This window comes from Macrobrachium rosenbergii, chromosome 47 (assembly GCF_040412425.1).
Source record: "Macrobrachium rosenbergii isolate ZJJX-2024 chromosome 47, ASM4041242v1, whole genome shotgun sequence".
NCBI classification, from domain to species: Eukaryota; Metazoa; Arthropoda; class Malacostraca; order Decapoda; family Palaemonidae; genus Macrobrachium; species Macrobrachium rosenbergii.
The window spans coordinates 44969300-44986103 of record NC_089787.1 but is presented as its reverse complement, the minus strand read 5'-3'; the positions used below and the strand labels follow the sequence as shown (position 1 = coordinate 44986103).

Genomic DNA, 16804 nt, shown 5'->3' with positions numbered 1-16804 from the left:
TATTGCAGTCATTAGGGTTTTGCTAAGTTTTCACCAGTGCTTCTAATTTTCTCACTCCTATATCTCTTCCACAAATGTTTGAAATATATAATTACTCTATGGCCTCCCCAACACTCAGAGCTTCTGCTTCAATGGTAGACTTTGCTACTCTTCTGATTTTCTAGTTTCCACCATGTAGAACTTCTCTTACCATCTGTCAATGATATCACATAACCTAATTGAGTGCAATGACCATCTTCAGTATTCCCGAATGGAAGCATCTCATAGGCTTCCAATAAATCTTTTCTTCTTCTAATTCCTTATTATCACTTCTCCCATTATGTCCTTAGTTTTTCTCTATCTTAATCAGCTTTCTATCATATCTTGAGTCGTTTTCTTTAAAGCTTTCTTAATTCACTAACATGTTATGATATTTCTGGCACAGTATGTAGCGATACCCAAGTTCTTTGTCTACTGCAGAAGTCATATTCTGTTAACTCCTTTTGTCCTAATACTCTATTACCTGTAAATCTTCTGACTTCTGGTTTCTCTTATAGAATTTATATACTGCCACTGATTAAGACAAATTCCATTTTCCTTATGCTCTACTATTACTCCTATATACTTAAAACTTTTACTTTCTTGTTCTCCTACTTTAATTTCCCTTTCAATTTCCCAATTGTTTCCTTTAAAAATCCACCAGTTCCTCCATAGCAAAAATCATCTACATGTGTACATAAAATACCATTCAATTTATTGTCTTTTTTCCAAAGAATATATTAGGTTCTAATCTACTCCTCTCACCTTTAAGCTCCTCCACCAGTTTTACCACCTTACAATACCATGCCTTTGCTGCATCCTTGAGCCCATAAACAGTTTTCTTCAATTTCCATAATCCACTCCAACCATCTTCACTAGGTGGTTTAAATATACCTCTCGTTGTATTTCATCACCCTGTAGATATGCAGTTTTTACATCTAACGTATAACAATTCCAATCTTTCAGTTTTATTACTGTCAAACAAAATTTTAAATTTCTGCATTGCATGTAGGAGCATCTTTTCCCATTCAGCCATTTCTTCTTCAAAACCTCTAGCTACCAATCTTGCTTTACATATCCTTTCCCCACCTTTTACCTTTTCAGTTACTATCCATCTTGTAGATATAGCTTTTTGTCCAATGTCATTTACCTCCTCATATACCTTGTTTTCTCTCCAACTTTGTAGTTCTTTTTCTTTAGCTTCAATTACATTTCTATTTTCAATCCTAGCAAAACCTCTTCTTCATCTTCAATTTTTTCTACATGACTATAATCTCTTAAGTCAACCCATCCCTTGTCACCTGACTGTGAGTCTTCTACATTGTACGAATCAGCCCAAGATTTGCTTGATCTTTTCCTGCAAGGCTCAATATCGTCCACTCTTCTACTTGTCCTGTATTTTTGTTTATAGCTCTAACTCTATTTCCCTTTCTGAATTTGGGTATCTCTTCTATTAACTCACTTTCTTCTGTTACCTCACTTTCCCCTTCATCTTCCAGTGTTTCCTCTGCCAAATCTCTTTCTATAGTCTCTTCTACATCAGCATTCCTTCTCCAGCCAATTATCATCTTTCCTTCCTGCTCATCTATATTCCCTTCCTTTGATGCAAGGATTCATCTTTCACAGTGTGTGTTTTGTCTACTTTTAAGTATCTTCTCCTTTTCTGGTGATAGTCTTTGAATCCTAGTAACATGTATTCTCGCTACTTCTCTTAGAGAATCCCCCATGTTTAACCACTACTGTTTTACCTGATACTCCCACTACCTGAGCAGGTCCTCTCCATTCATTTTCATTTTCTCTCTTATAGAATACTTCGTCTCCCACTACTGCTTCTTCAAATTTATGTTCTCTGACATTTTGTTTAGAGCAATTCTTATTTTACTACAAGACTCATTTTTGATAAACACTTTCTGGCCTTATGCATTGCATTCAGTGTATCCCTTACTATGCTTTCTTCCATACCTTTCTCTGCTTGCAGGACTTGAACTTTCTTCTCCCATTAAATTAGGCAAGGAAGGATTTTTCCCAAATACTAATTGGTTAGGGAGAAACCACCATTATTTATTAAGCAGTTCCTGGCACTCACTACCCATCTTAATGCTATGGACCATCCATTTCCTCATCATCTTTCATCTTCTTAAGCTTTCTTTGATTATGCCTACTGTCTTTTCACACAATCCATTGCTCCATGGAGATTCTGATGCTGTGGCTACTACTTTAATATTCCATCTTTCTGCCATCCTCCTTACTTTTTCATTTTGAAATTCTCCCCGTTGTCTGATAACATTTTAGAAGGTGCCCCAAATATCGCAAACCACCCGTCAAAAAGAGTCTTTATAATAGTTTCTGGTTTTTGTCTTTTATCCAAAAAGCCTGACAATACCTTGTTGCCATATCTAATACATTACCAAGAACCTCTTTCTATCTCTCCCACATCCATTGCTACAACTTCATTGAATGTCTTACCCAAGAAAATCCCACTCTCTGGTTTAGCTGTTTCTTTATATCTTTATACCTTTTAAGTCATACTTTCACACCGTCCTCCCTGTGCTTCTTCTGTTAGCTTCATTAAGTCAATTGTAGATGTAACTACCTTTTATTTCATAGGCTTTTCCTTCTACCCCTCCAATAAAATTCTTCTTCACTCCCACTGTGTCTGTCTTCTGTTAGTATTTCCTAATATTTTATCTCTTTTAAATTTATGGTCATCCCATTTCCGTGGCCTAAATTGTATCACCTGCAAATTTCTGTCATTGTAAAACTTTTTGTTTTTAATATCACAGTATTCCAGGCTCTTTCGACTTGTCTGACCCTCCAATAATAATTCTTCGGTTCTCTACCTTCCTCCTCAAAATTGGTCACAATTCCCCACAAATGGCCCTGTCCTGTGTCTAAAATGCATCAGAATCTTTACTTCTTCATTTCTTTTCCTATATAAGCTTTTTCTATTTTAACACAATTCTTCTTTTAAATTTATGGTCATGCCATTCATTTTACACAGTGTTACTTTCCTTCTCTGTTTTTCTTTTACTCTGCCTCGACAACCGATATCTTTGGTTTACAAAATCACCCTAGTCAAAATTTCTGTCTTCTAAATAAAAACTTTTGTTTTTCAATATTATACCGTATTTCCATTACTACCATTGTTTTGATCTTCTGTGAGATTGATTGTTCTGACCGAAACCTTATTCTTTTCTTTATCATTCATCAGTTCTTCCTTTTGCTAGTCACTACTACACTCTGTCTGCCTTTTCCTGTAATTAAAATTGCATCAACCTCTTCCCAAGATTCTTCTACTTCTGCTAACTGTTTTATATAAAGTTTTTCATTTTTCTTGTCCAGTTTCTCTGAAATTAAATCTCTGGCCCAATGCCATTCTGATTTAGTGATATAGCACACAGTGTTACTTTCCTCTCTATTTAAAGGATTTCTTCCACCTCGATTCATATTTCCACAGATCTTGGTTTTTCCATTGCCCAAAAGACAACCTTCTGATCCTAACCATTCCCTTTCTCGGTTTAATCCTCAAATATTCTTTCATTATTTGTGACACAAGTTTTATATTCCAACTTTTTCGACCACAAGCTGCTAATACCATTTGTTTGACTCTTCTGTGAGATTTGCATTGTTCTAGTAAGTATTTTATTTCTTTTCATTGCGTATTCTTTTCATTAGTGCCTACTACACTCTGACTTCTTTTTCCTGATACCTAATTATAAAATCTCTACCGGTTGTCCAGATTCTTTCTGTTTTAAAATAGTTTTCATTTTCAATCCATTGCAACTTTTCCAGACTTTTTAGACGTCAATTTGGTGATATTACCAGCATGCCCGGTTCAGAAAGTTTAGTAGCATATTTCCACAGATCTGGGGTCCTGCCATTATCAAAACATCTTGAAGATAATATCGAACTGGTGTGTTATGACTACGGTTTAAAGAGTTGCCACACCCAGTGTAGAGAATTAAAGGTCTGTTACTGGTTTTACTATTTCATTTTGCATTCATTCTTCAGGTATTTTATTTTTCAAAATATTATTTCAGACATGTGATAATATGTTTTCCTTGTTTAGAGATTATCTCCAGGATGAGGATAACGCGAGGGAGGAGGAGAGAGAATTCTTATATTTCTGATTGTAATCGTATTTGTTATTTTCAATCCATTGCAACTGCTGGTGCTTTTGGACGCCAATTGTGTATTATACTATACGGGAATAACATCAGAAAAGAAGTTTTGTTGTTGAAGGGATTCAAGCATATAAAGGTCAAAACTTATCTTGAAGCTAAAAGTATAGACAGGCACTGGTTATGGCTTCACAAGTTGCCACCAATCAGTGCTCAAGAATATTAGGCCCGTTCTGAGTGAAATCTATTATTCCCTTGAAAAATATTATATCAAGATGATGATGATGATGGTAATTGACTTAATTTTGTTTTGAAGTTATCTGTGATGAGGAGAGGGAGGAGGAAGAGAATCAGCATTTTCGAGATGTAATTGCTGAGTGACGTAGTTTCTGGAGACATGATATCAGCTGGTGCTCATTGTGGCGATCACTGACAGGCCATATACCTGGTGAAGGGGATTCGACATAAAGGAGCCAGTTTGAATGAGGGCACTGGTCCTGGTGGCACTCCATATCCAGTGCTCAAGGAAGAATGCATAAACTGGAAGAGGATTGTCTTCATCTTATGGCCTTGAAAAAGAAGTAACAACAACAAACAAAGTTATGTTTGAAGCTTGAGGACCTGAGTGATAGATGTCATAAAGATTGGAACCAGCTATGCAGCAAGTTCATTGCTGCCTATTATGAGAAAATGACAGGAAAGCCTGAAAGGCCTTCAGATGAAAGAGAAGACCAGGAAACGAATGTCTGTATGCATTCACAAAAAGCAAAGAACATCAAAAAGGAGGATATGAAGGATGGGCTCATTAACCTCCTAAACCTGGCAGCACAAGAGTCGAGTGGCATTCTGTGATTATCCCCAAAAATAATATATGATAAACTATTTTCTTTAAGTGATAAGTGTTTTTAGAGGGAAGAATATGTCTCTTATAAAAGAGGGGAACAAGTGCCATGTAGGCTTTTCCAAGAAACTTTATATGCTTCTAAAGCAAAATAAATGGTTAGCAAAACTTTTGAACTGCATTTTTCAAAACTTACTTTTTCTACATTCAAATTCCAAAAAACTCCATATATTTATGAATGGATTTTAAAAAATCTAAAAAGCAACTTGAACAAAGATAGTGAGAGAACACATCGGCAAATTTATTTTTCTTTTTTCTAAAAATTTTTTTACTAAGATTTAATATATATTTTATGGTATTTTTTATTGCACTTTTTAAAATATTTTTTAAAATAGCATACATCAGCATATTAGATTTTTGAGTTTGCCGTTTTTTTGATAGGAACTAAACTTTCTGCTATACCTTTTGTTTTTAGGGTGAATGATAAATAATGAAGGAGATGTGCTTTTAAAAACAAAAAAATGTTATGTTTAAAAGAAAATATTACGTTAAAAAAGTTTCATCCAATTCACCTGAAATTTTGTATGCATCTTTGGTCAAACTAGAGGTAACACCTGTAGAAGTTTGAACACCGTCTCAAAATTAATCCCTGACCCACGATATGCCTTTAACGATCTTTTAGATACCACTTCATCTAGTTTGGACAGGATTACATCTTTGAACCCTCGCTATCCTTAAGTTCATCTCTATCTATTCCTTTCTGTTACTTCTAAAGCTTTCCTTTAAGCTCATCATCTCATCTCGGATATTTCACTCTTCCTCCTCCACCAAGCCAATCTTCGGCTTGTCCTCTCCATCCTTATAATCGCCCTGTTGCCCGCTAAATCTCTGGACAGTCTCTCTCCATTTCATCTCCCAAGTTTACCATCAGATCCGTCCATTTTTTAACGAACCACGCTCTGCTACCACTTGAAATTTTCTCTAGCTTAACCTATCCTTAAATTATTCAATTATGTGATCCACTCACCTGTTCACGTTGTTCTTTTACTCTATGCAATCCAGCCATTCGACAGCAAAACCACAAACAGACTTACAACCCAATCCACATGCGATCTAACCTTGAAGAGCTCTCTACCTCTTTTTCATATTTTTGACACTCAGCTCATTGTTTGTTTACATTTTCTCCCTCCTGCCATTTTCGTCCCTGTGGCGTCACTTCCTATGATGTCACAACAATAACATGCTCTTTAAACATAAGGAAATGCTATGCTATAAAAACATCTTATAAAATTAAACATGTGCCTTCTTTTTATACATTCTGCAATACCCATACACTTCATCAATGCAGAAAATAAAATAATGACTAACTTATAAAACTAACATACAATCAATGGCTCCCTTCAAAGACTATTGATGGTCTTAAGGATATCCATCACTTTCATAAGGACATAGCATCTAGAGACAAAGAAGCAGACTACTTTTGTATCCAGCAAAAAGGGGAGCTAAGGGTAAGAGCTGTGAAGACTCCTTTGTATTGGAATGCATTCTTGGAAATAAACAAGGAGTTTGGGGACTTGTCATCCAAGAGAACATAGGGTGTCTTGTGGAGACACAGTTTGTAAAAATCAGTAGGAAAGATAATTATTGTAATGATGACATAAGAATGGGGACTATGTATGATTGAATAGAATAGGAGATAGGAATATGCAAAGAGAAAATAAAAAAAAAAGGGCACAAGTCATGGATGTTTTTCCTCATTTCATGTGAAATATAGTTGCCATGCCATGACGTTGAGACATCACTTCCCTTAGTGGTTTGTGCCATCAGATGCCTGCCCATCTCTATGGATAATTGTGAATTTTGCATTGAACATATAATTTTTCTTACACCACTGAGCTTTGCTTTGTAAGGGCAGTCAGTGCTTTTGGTGGGTTAGTCCCTACAGCTGTATAGGTAACTTGTTTGTTTTTTACTTTTTTAGTACTCTGTCAAGCATCTGTGTACTTGCCAAAGTTTGCCTAAAGCTTTTCCTTGTCTTCACTAGACAAGGCTCTGCATTTCTTGTTTTCATCTTACTCTTTGTTTACAGCTGAGATGTACATGGCTGGTTTGTGGATTAGTTGGTTTGCTTCACTCTGAAGAGATCTTATAATTGTCAAACACCAAAGCCACCTGTTAATGCTTTTTCAGTTTTCACCATTCCTGGGGATGTTGTGAAGCTCCCTCTCCAGTGCCATCAGTCAAGGAGCAAATTTCTTGTGCAATGGCACCGGTATGCTATGCCTCCTCCTCCCAGTGAGGTCATGGGATCATCATCCTGCTGTGAAGAAAAAGAAGAAGGATATGGTTTGCCCTTCTCACTTTGCTGCCCCAACTGGTTTTAATGGTTCTTCTGCTGGTCAGGGTAACTGCCCAGAACACTTTCATTTTTCCATGTGGCTCCTAACTGTCAGACAGGATATTCCATCTATCCATTCATACCTGTTTACCTCTTCAGTTGGTTCCTACAAGCTTCTGGCTTTGCCAGCTCCTCCAACCAATAGCAGTGAGTTAGCATAGCTAGCTACGGACGCTACCATCCTTGCTAAACTACAATGACAGGTATTTTCTGACAGGTGGGTTGCTATTCAAGGACAGTTAAGGTAGACCATTGGCTCTTTATATCACAGGAAATGACATTTTGGAAGAGTTCTCACCCACTCTTTGAACTTATGCTGTTAAGGAGACAACCTCTTTGCCTCCATCTGATGCTCTGCCTCCACCGCCGTGCTGTTGAGGAGACAAACTCTTTGTCCCCATCAGATGCTGTGCCTCCACCACCAGTCCTGCTACCACAGCTCTTGTTCCTGGAGTGTCAACTCGAGGGCTTTTTATGTCTTGTCTTGAGGAAAGTCTTTTCCCTACACATAGACTTTTGCTCTAGTGTGCCTATCCTACCAGCTACAATGAGGCTGAAGTCCCTGTCCTGCTAGCTATCAGAGACATGAGCATAGCAGGGATCGTATTAGGTTTCATGGCTGTGACTAGGATTGCTCCAAGGCCATAGTGATCTGAGAAGTTCTTAGAAATCAAATTGTTTTCATGGGGCTCCAGTAACTCATAGGTGGACTTCAATGCTCATGATTGAAAAGTCCTATAAGTGCTCTCGTAGTGGGTCAGGCCCATGGTTATGTCTTTGGTTCAGTACTCCAGTGACTGCTCCCTGTCTTTTAAAGATGCTCATCATTCTAGTCATAGACTTTTGGAGTTTTCTACCACTTTGTTAAACAAAATGAGTAAGTGCTGTCTCCTGCTGCTTTTCTCTCTCCAAGGAATATCATATAATATATTGTGGGACTCTTAATTCTTTCTCTTCATCAGACACGCGAGAAACAGATGATGTTCAGAGTATTGAGGTGTATGCTGTTACAAATCTTGTAGAGACTTGATTCACTGTCTCTTTTTGCCAGAAGTGACTCTCAGTTCACTCTTAGAACCTTGGACTCACTACTCATTCAATCCCTGAAGCTGTATAAGATGGATTCCTAGTGGTCATTGAGCCAGTCTGGAGTTTTTACATCTCACTTCATCCAACATAAATTGTGATTTTGGCCATGATAAGAAGTGGGTTTGTTGTGCAACGTATGTATTTTTGTTAATTATTTTTCCAGTAACCCCACTGCTTCAGTAGGTAGTTCCCACTTGCCGACTCCACTTTCTTGCTGGTAATTGCTCACAGCACAAGAAAAGCAGCTGCTGAGCATTCACAGGATCTAGGCACATTTGCAGACTAACACATGCACATTCCTGCCTGCTGCTATTTTCTTTACAGGAACTAAAATGTTTTGGGTGATTTGTTAATTCTTCAGCCCCAGATCTAAGTTATTTCAAATAGCATGTTTTTATGAAAATTTCTATTATGTTTTTACAAAAGAAATATGTTTTAGCCAGGAGGGCCAAAATAGAATGTGTTTAGTATTTAATCAACATTCCTCACATCAACAGTTATATTCCAATTAGCAATGTTAGTCAGACCATGGGAAGTTGAATGGCCTGTAAACAAGTGATTGGTCTGAGTATCTGATGAAATTACTATGGTCTGGTGAAATCACTACACACACACATAGCATTTTCACAATAATTCTGCTACAAATGCCAGTCACTTTTGAGGAAGGCTAGGTAGCTTGGGAGCTGTCTGTCAGCAAAAAATTATAAATCCATGCTAGAGGAATACAAAGGCTGAAGAAAAGCTGAACTGCATAGCCTGTGTGGTTGTAAACTTGTGATAATTTTCAGGTTTCAAAACACTTGCAACCTGCCTCTTCCCAATTTTGAGTTTATGTTCGCCTCTTAAGGTACAGTACCATTTTATTTCTGTTTAAAGTTAAGTATGCCTTGGATTTTATGCAGACCAGTGAGCTGATTAACAGCTCTCCTAGGCTGGCCCGAAGGATTAGACTTATTTTACGTGGCTAAGAACCAATTGGTTACTTAGCAACGGGACCTACAGCTTATTGTGGAATCTGAACCACATTATAGCGAGAAACGAATTTCTGTCACCAGAAATAAATTCCTGTAATTCTTCATTGGCCAGCCGGAGAGTCAAACGCAGGCCAGTAGAGTGATGGCCGAGTAGGATATCAACCTGTCCAACGAGGAACTTTTATTTCTGTTTGAATACCTTGTTTCTAGTATGAGGCTCATGATGCAATTTTGATCAGCATGGCTGGTTAAATGACTCGCCTGTCTCCATTAAAGCTTAGGTAATCAAAGGTTTCTTTCTTTTGTGACTTTACTGATTAATTGCTGGTTGTTTACTTGCAGAGTCCTTTGGCACAGAATGAGGACAGTTTACATAGTTTCCCTGATGATGCTTCTGATGATCTGACCATTCCACTGAAGGGACGAAGTCGTGGTAGCAAAAAGGATAAAAAACCCAAGAAATTAGATGCTCAGGTTTGTCTTTGTTTTCTGTATGTTTTGAAGTTTACGCAGAAAATTTAGAATGCAGATACTCGTTAAATTATATAACAGAGAGATGGTAATAAAAAGTATTATGAAATAAAAATGAATTTTCAGCTCTCTGCTTCAGCACATAATCATTGTATCTTTCATTTTCATTCATTGTTGTATCCATTTATCTGCACTTTCAGGCACTTGCTATGCGGCGACATAAGCTTTGGGTTTTAATGGCTAAAAAGGAAGTGGGTAGGTGCCAGAAGTCAAAAGCTTCATTAAGGAAGGAAGTTCTTCAAAACTGTAAAAGAATAGCAACTGGATGTATGCGTGTTTGTCGACAAAAAGCCTTACAGGTACAGTATTGGAAAATGTAGTTTTAGGACTTGAAATCCTTGTGGTTGACATATGTACTGTAATTCCTTACTCCTGTAAGGTTTTTTACATTTTAAAAAGTATCTTACTTATGATTATTGGTTTGATTAGGTTGAACTCCCAAATTTGAATTGTTACTGAACTGTAATTGGACTAAAGAGTTTGGTTATATTTTTAACAAATTGGAGGCCAACAAGCACCTGCATTTGGAGGTGACAGTAGTCCATTTTTTTTATTTATTTCTTAAAATAAATTTCAGAGTCAGAAAAGTGTCAAGGATAAAGTGTGGATGCTGAAACGTCTTACAAGAACAATGCAGGCAGAGTGGAAAAAGTTTGACAGAATTCTGAAGGAGCAGAATCGAAGAGCAGAAAGGGAAGCTGAAGAACAGAGGAAAATGGATAAGGAAATTTTGGAGGCAAGTGGCGGTCTTATTTTTTTTAATCTGCATTTTATATAGATGTTTTCAGGTTTTGAAACAAACACCATCAACTTTTTTTTTTTAATTAAAACTTAGCTTTTTATTAAAACTGTGTGGATGTCATACAAATTGCTGAATGGTAGACTTTCTGTTATTAATTTACACACTTGAGTGTTTTGGAATTTGAATCTGTAGTGATATGTATGTTATGCTGACATTCACTTTTTTTACAATGCTGTTTGGTGACAGATTCATGAAAGAGTGCTATATCATAAAAGAGTTCAATTTCCAGATTCTGAAATATTCAGAAATCAGAATTGTGATATGAAGAAATATAAGCAGGTATAATGTCTTATTAGCAATAGCTGGTTTGGGTACATATATTTAAAAGTAAATCTCTACAGAGAGCTTTCGGGAATCTGTTCAATTCCCTTTTTCAAAAGGTGAATCGAACAGATTCCCAAACGTTCTCCATAGAGATTCATTTTTAAATATATATGTACCCATAGATAATTGAGGATTTTTTCTTCATTTCGAGACTCATACTACTATGAGCATTTTTTAATAGCTGTTTTGCCCTACTCTGCCAAATATCTCTTGCTGTACTGTTGAGTTTGTGAAAGGTTTTATCATTCCTGATATAGAAGCTCACATTTTTTATGTTTTTTAGTTGACAATTGTTATTCATTGTAAGCTTTTGGTAGTAGTCTGTTGTTTGTGATGTGTGGTTCACTCTTTAAATTGTAAAACTTTCTCATGGTATATTTCAGGTGAAGAGACAGCAACGTAAAGTTAATTTCTTGATAACCTTACCTGAGCTTTATGCACATTTTATGAAGAACAAAATGGGATCTTCCTCACTAGATGATGAGGATACAAATAATATTCTGAAGCAGTTAGAAGATGATGGTCCCATGCCTTCTTCCTCAGCTGATGATTATGATTGGTAAGTCATTTTTATTTGAATTTTGTTATTCTTATAGGTTTTTGCATAGGGAAAGATTGTAATGATTAAGGTCACATCTCAGGGAAAGATGGCAATGATTAAGGTCACATCTCAGGGAAAGATGGCAGTGATTAAGATCACATCTCATAGAGCTAATCCTTTAGAAATTACCGAGAATGGCAGGAGTTTTTCGGTGCTTATTATCAGTTTGGAAATTTTTGCTTCTCTGAGTAGGTGGAATTTGTATTGCATTGAAAGTATAATGACTTCTTTTAGGAGTCCAGTGGAAAGTGTAAAGGTGTGAGTAAAGTTTAGATTGTAAGTGTAGGAATTAATTTGAAATTCTAAAATTTTTGAGTCCATTTGGCAATTGGGTATGAAATAAAATTAATGAAGGATGTGAGAATAATAAGATTCATCATTCAACAGTGGTAATAGTTTTAACATTTATCTCAAATGTGGGTTAAAAATTCATGGTGTAATGGTTTGTGCATATGTTTGAATTCTTTTTGGAAATATCACATACAGATCTAAATTAGGTTGATTTTCCTTTCATTAAATTTTGTTATTCATACATTTTAGTATGAATCACATTCTCAAAGACTCGAGAAAAACTGTGTCCCTTTCTGTTATTAGTTATAAGAATAGAAGAATCCATACATATTCTGACAGAGTATCTGTTTCAAGGTTTTCAGTTCCTTTTTCAAAATTTGAAAATACATTTGTTTGCCATATGCATAACATGACTATTTTTATGCGGTTGTGGCCATTAGTCTAATCAGTATACGGTAACAACTTTTAGCTTAGAATTGGGACCTTGTGTTCACATGTTAAATTACTTATTATGATGATAATGGTTTTTTATTAGGTTGTAAGGAATGTTATAGTTTTGTCCTAGTTCTGTAGTATATCATTTCATATTTCAGTGAGGCTATGAAAGCCCAGGCTTTGAAGACTGCTCAAGAAGCATATTCCAATCAGCAGGCAAGGTTAAACCAGTTTTCAGGTGAACAGAGTGAAGGTATATGCTTGGGTGGTGCTAGAGAAGCTAAAGAACATCCCCAGCCTCGCATATTCAAGGGAATTCTGAAGAGCTACCAAATGAAGGGAATGAACTGGCTGGCTAATCTGTATTATTTTGTAAGTTATCTAATCTATTGTTGTTCTTAAGCAGTTTTCAACTTGATAGTAAGATAGAAATTCATGAGACTGTGTAGAATTTTACACTGTTTAATGGCTTTGTAAAATAACACAGTAATGTATTTAAAAACTGTTATTTCATGTATTGTGTTGCAGCCAGTAGAAGATAATTTTTTTTGGTTTTTAGGCGTTTAGAGTAAATAATTATTTATTGGCCAAAAAATATAAAAAAATGGATTTTTAACTGTTTCATGTGGTTTAGTGCTTATAGTATTTCCCAGACCATAGGTTTTTGCATAAAAAATGGTTTGTTTGACATAAATTTCATTTTTATTAGTAATGGCATTGTTGATTATTCACATACAATATACTGTAACAGTCCTCATAGTGCCAGCTGTATGACAGCAAATGGGTGGTATCATGTTAATCATTTGCATGTGTAAGGGGTTATCATAATTGCAGAGTCTGCCATTCCTTTGGGCGTTGAGACTTTTAGCTTGTGGTCTGGTTAAAGTATCTTTTGTAATTGCAGAGTAAATAATTTTAATTGGGTAGTCTGAGTCTTTCCTTACTTTTTTCATTTGCTTATTTCCTTTTATAATTTTTTTTTTTATTAAAATGCAGCTGCTGTCTCCGATGCTTAACATATTTCTGCTTGATCATGTGTGTTGCTTAATAGCTGGCTCCCAACTCTGAGCTCTGTATTATGTTGTACAGGGATGTAATGTTTCCATAATACTCAACATTGAGTTTTTATCCTTCATCTGAGTCGTGGGCCCTGCTTAGCATGGGTTTGTCTTCCGTCTTGTATTGTCTTTATCATTATTCTTTCACTGTGTTCTTAATGACTAGTAATTTGGTCAAATGGAACCTGAACATCTCTTGAATAGTTTACATTCAAACCACTTAATTGGTATGTATATTTTGACTATTTATAAGCATAAGAGTTAGGAAGTCTCGAGCCTCCATGAACAAGGTATCCTTCTGGCATAGGCAGATCATTATGAGGGGTTTCTTTTGATTTTTGACAGGAGAAATTGGCCCACTTAAGGGTAAAACCCCATGGGGTCTGAGCAGCTTCTGCTTCTTTGGGATTCAGACAGCATGGAATTGATAACTGTTCTGTGGCCAAGAATGTGGAGGTATCATTCCACTTTTTTTGTCTGGTTTGGATGGTTTGTCAGGGGTCCAGTAGTCATGGTGGGACAAATTTTGCCTGGGGGATATTTGGGTGGGGCTTCTACTTCTGTTTCACATCAGAAACAATAGAAGAGTGAATGGCCTTGCAGTTTCAGTGAGTTTTTTGGCTTCCACTCACCTCTCCCACAGGTGACAACAAACCATTGCCTTTACATTACATAGGCTGAGCTAGCTGAGTCCCTTTAATGCCCTGTTTCAGACTAATCCCCTAACAGGAGGATCCAACTACTGAATTTAAGTAGGGGGGGATTATGACTAAAGCACAGTGCTTGGATTCTGTCCTGGTTCAGTTGCTAGGTTTAGAGAATTCAAAGTAAAAAGGTCAGATTTGCATAGAAATAATTCGTGTGTAGAAACCCATCAACTTACCTGGCTTCTTTAATGACCAACTATTTTTAATGATTATGATGGTCTTTTTTGTTGGTGTTTTGAGGTGTAATTCATGTAAATTAAATTATAATTGCGAAGTACATTTTGGTCTACACAGTAACTATATGAAATTTCTTTTAGAAGTAGGACATCCTGATTTTGTAAGTGTAGGCTATACTGTATGGTCTTGGTGCTCATCAGATTTTATTTATCAGAAGGCCAATCTCAAAAGCATTAAAAATGTTGAGAGGTTACTGTATTAATTTTTTCCAATGTGTACCATAAAAAATGAGGGAATTGTTTTCAAAGCCAATAGGAATGCTACTCCTTATTACTTTATTGTACAAATTACATCAATAAAATTAGCCTCACAATCATAAGAATAGTGTGGTAAAAGATGCCGGTTTCTAAAATGAGTCATATCCATTTATATATTTTGATATTTATATGTATATTTTAATATAAAGAGTGAATTGATATCAGAGTCTTTTGGCACTCACACCTTTGATTTTTAAATGTGAGTGTGGGTAGAATAATGCTGATTACCTTGTTATTATTGCATGAGAAATTTTAGGATTAAAATACAGTATACCTCATTACACCCAAGGCCATGTAGTATCATGTAACATAAACCTGATATTTCAAGATTTGTTAAAACAGAATAAAAAGCATAGTGGCACTATCCCTTAACCTCTATAACTTCTATCTTTTCTGTTGATGAAGGGAAGTGACAGAGGTCAAGTCTATTTCTTGACTACTACAGTATTCAGAAAAGGAATAAATAGATCAGGATTGTTTTTGATGGTACAGAGCTCTTTGAAGACCTTTGCTTCATTGTTTAGGGTAAATAAATATGTCCAAATATGCAGGCTCTTGAGAAGTAGAATGTTTGTAGAGTGACTCACTGTTTTTCATATACACATGCCCAGCAGATTAGTGAAAGACCAAGATTAGTTCACAGGAATTTCCATTGTGGCCAGTCTCTGTCTCCAAGGTTTCTAGGTGTAAGAAAGATTTTGGCATTTAGGACCTTGGTAGTTATGAGACCAGTTTCATATATGTACGCAGTTAACCAGCTTTGGATGGTTTGTGTGCTATATTATAAAAAAATCAGTATGAAAATTTCATATTTTGGTATTTAATGTTGCCCACTGGACAAGAAGGCTGTATAACATTTTATACTTTTTTTTTTTTGCAGGGGATCAATGGAATTCTAGCTGATGAGATGGGTCTTGGTAAGACGGTGCAGTCAATAGCCTTCCTTGCCCATATTTGTGAACAGTATGGTGAGTATAAGAACTTACTTTGTGAAGTGTATGCTTTTTTACATTATCTCCAAATTCATGTAGCTACTAATTGTGCCAGTTTGATTTTAGAAAGCTGGCAGTACAATTTAAGAATAATGAAAGTTGTTATTCAAATGGATTTCTTAATCCCTATACATTGTAGTCCATCTTTTTTGAGCTTTTAGCCTACTACTACTTTCTTCTCTCTTTGTGATGTGATTGTATGTAGTAAAACAGGAGCAAACCAGGAAGACCAGTAGCTTCATGGTGGGACAAGAAGTGTATGGCATTGAGGAGAGAGACCAGGAATTGCTACAGAAAATATGAAAATAGTGGCTCTGTAACATGTTACATGCAAAATCAATTATAAAACAATGACAATGCTATTAAAAGGCAAAGATAGATTCCTGGATGTACTATATAAATGGAATGAATTAAAAGACTTTCCTTTAAAATAAGCAGCCAACTAATCACAGACGCCAAAGATGGTGCTATTAAGTTTGGGGAACACTTTTCATATATTTCCACACCAAAGCACTTTTAAACATCAGGCAATTAGGGGCCTCTGTAAAAATTCAATTACAGCTTGAGAATAACTTTGAAGAATTCCAGTGCCACTTTTACAATTAGAAAATTACACTATGCCTTATCTTCAACTAAAGAAACAACCTGAGGAGATGATAACATTGTCTGTGATATAATAAAGCACCAACCTGATGACGCTAAGGCATTTTTGTTGGAGATTATTAACAAAATCTAGGGGAAATGCTCTTATTCCAATTTGCCATCCAGGAAAGGGTAATTTCCAACTGACAAGTTACTGACCAATAGCCCTAACAAGCTTCATTTGCAAATTAACGGAAAAATTGTTAATTACTGTCTGATGTGGCTTTTTGAAAAAAGGATCTTATATCTCCAAATCAATTAGGCATCAGGAAGAACTCCAACCCCATGTCAGTAAGAAAAATTTAACACATGTAGCCTAATCCAAGTATACCCTTCCAAATATGTATTAATGAAGAGGTGGAAGATTGTTCCTTGAAGGAACAGAAGATCATGAAAATGCAGTATCAAGACATTCCAGCATGGAAAGTTAGTCCAAAAGCTGTAAGCAAAAAGTCTTAATCTGAAGCAGCCATTAAATTCCAATTT

General features: G+C 36.1%; 1 pseudogene; it reads right to left on the bottom strand.

Moving 5' to 3' along the window:
- Window positions 1–16804, bottom strand: part of LOC136830918 (chromatin-remodeling ATPase INO80-like) — a 220952-nt pseudogene that overhangs the window by 133078 nt on the left and 71070 nt on the right.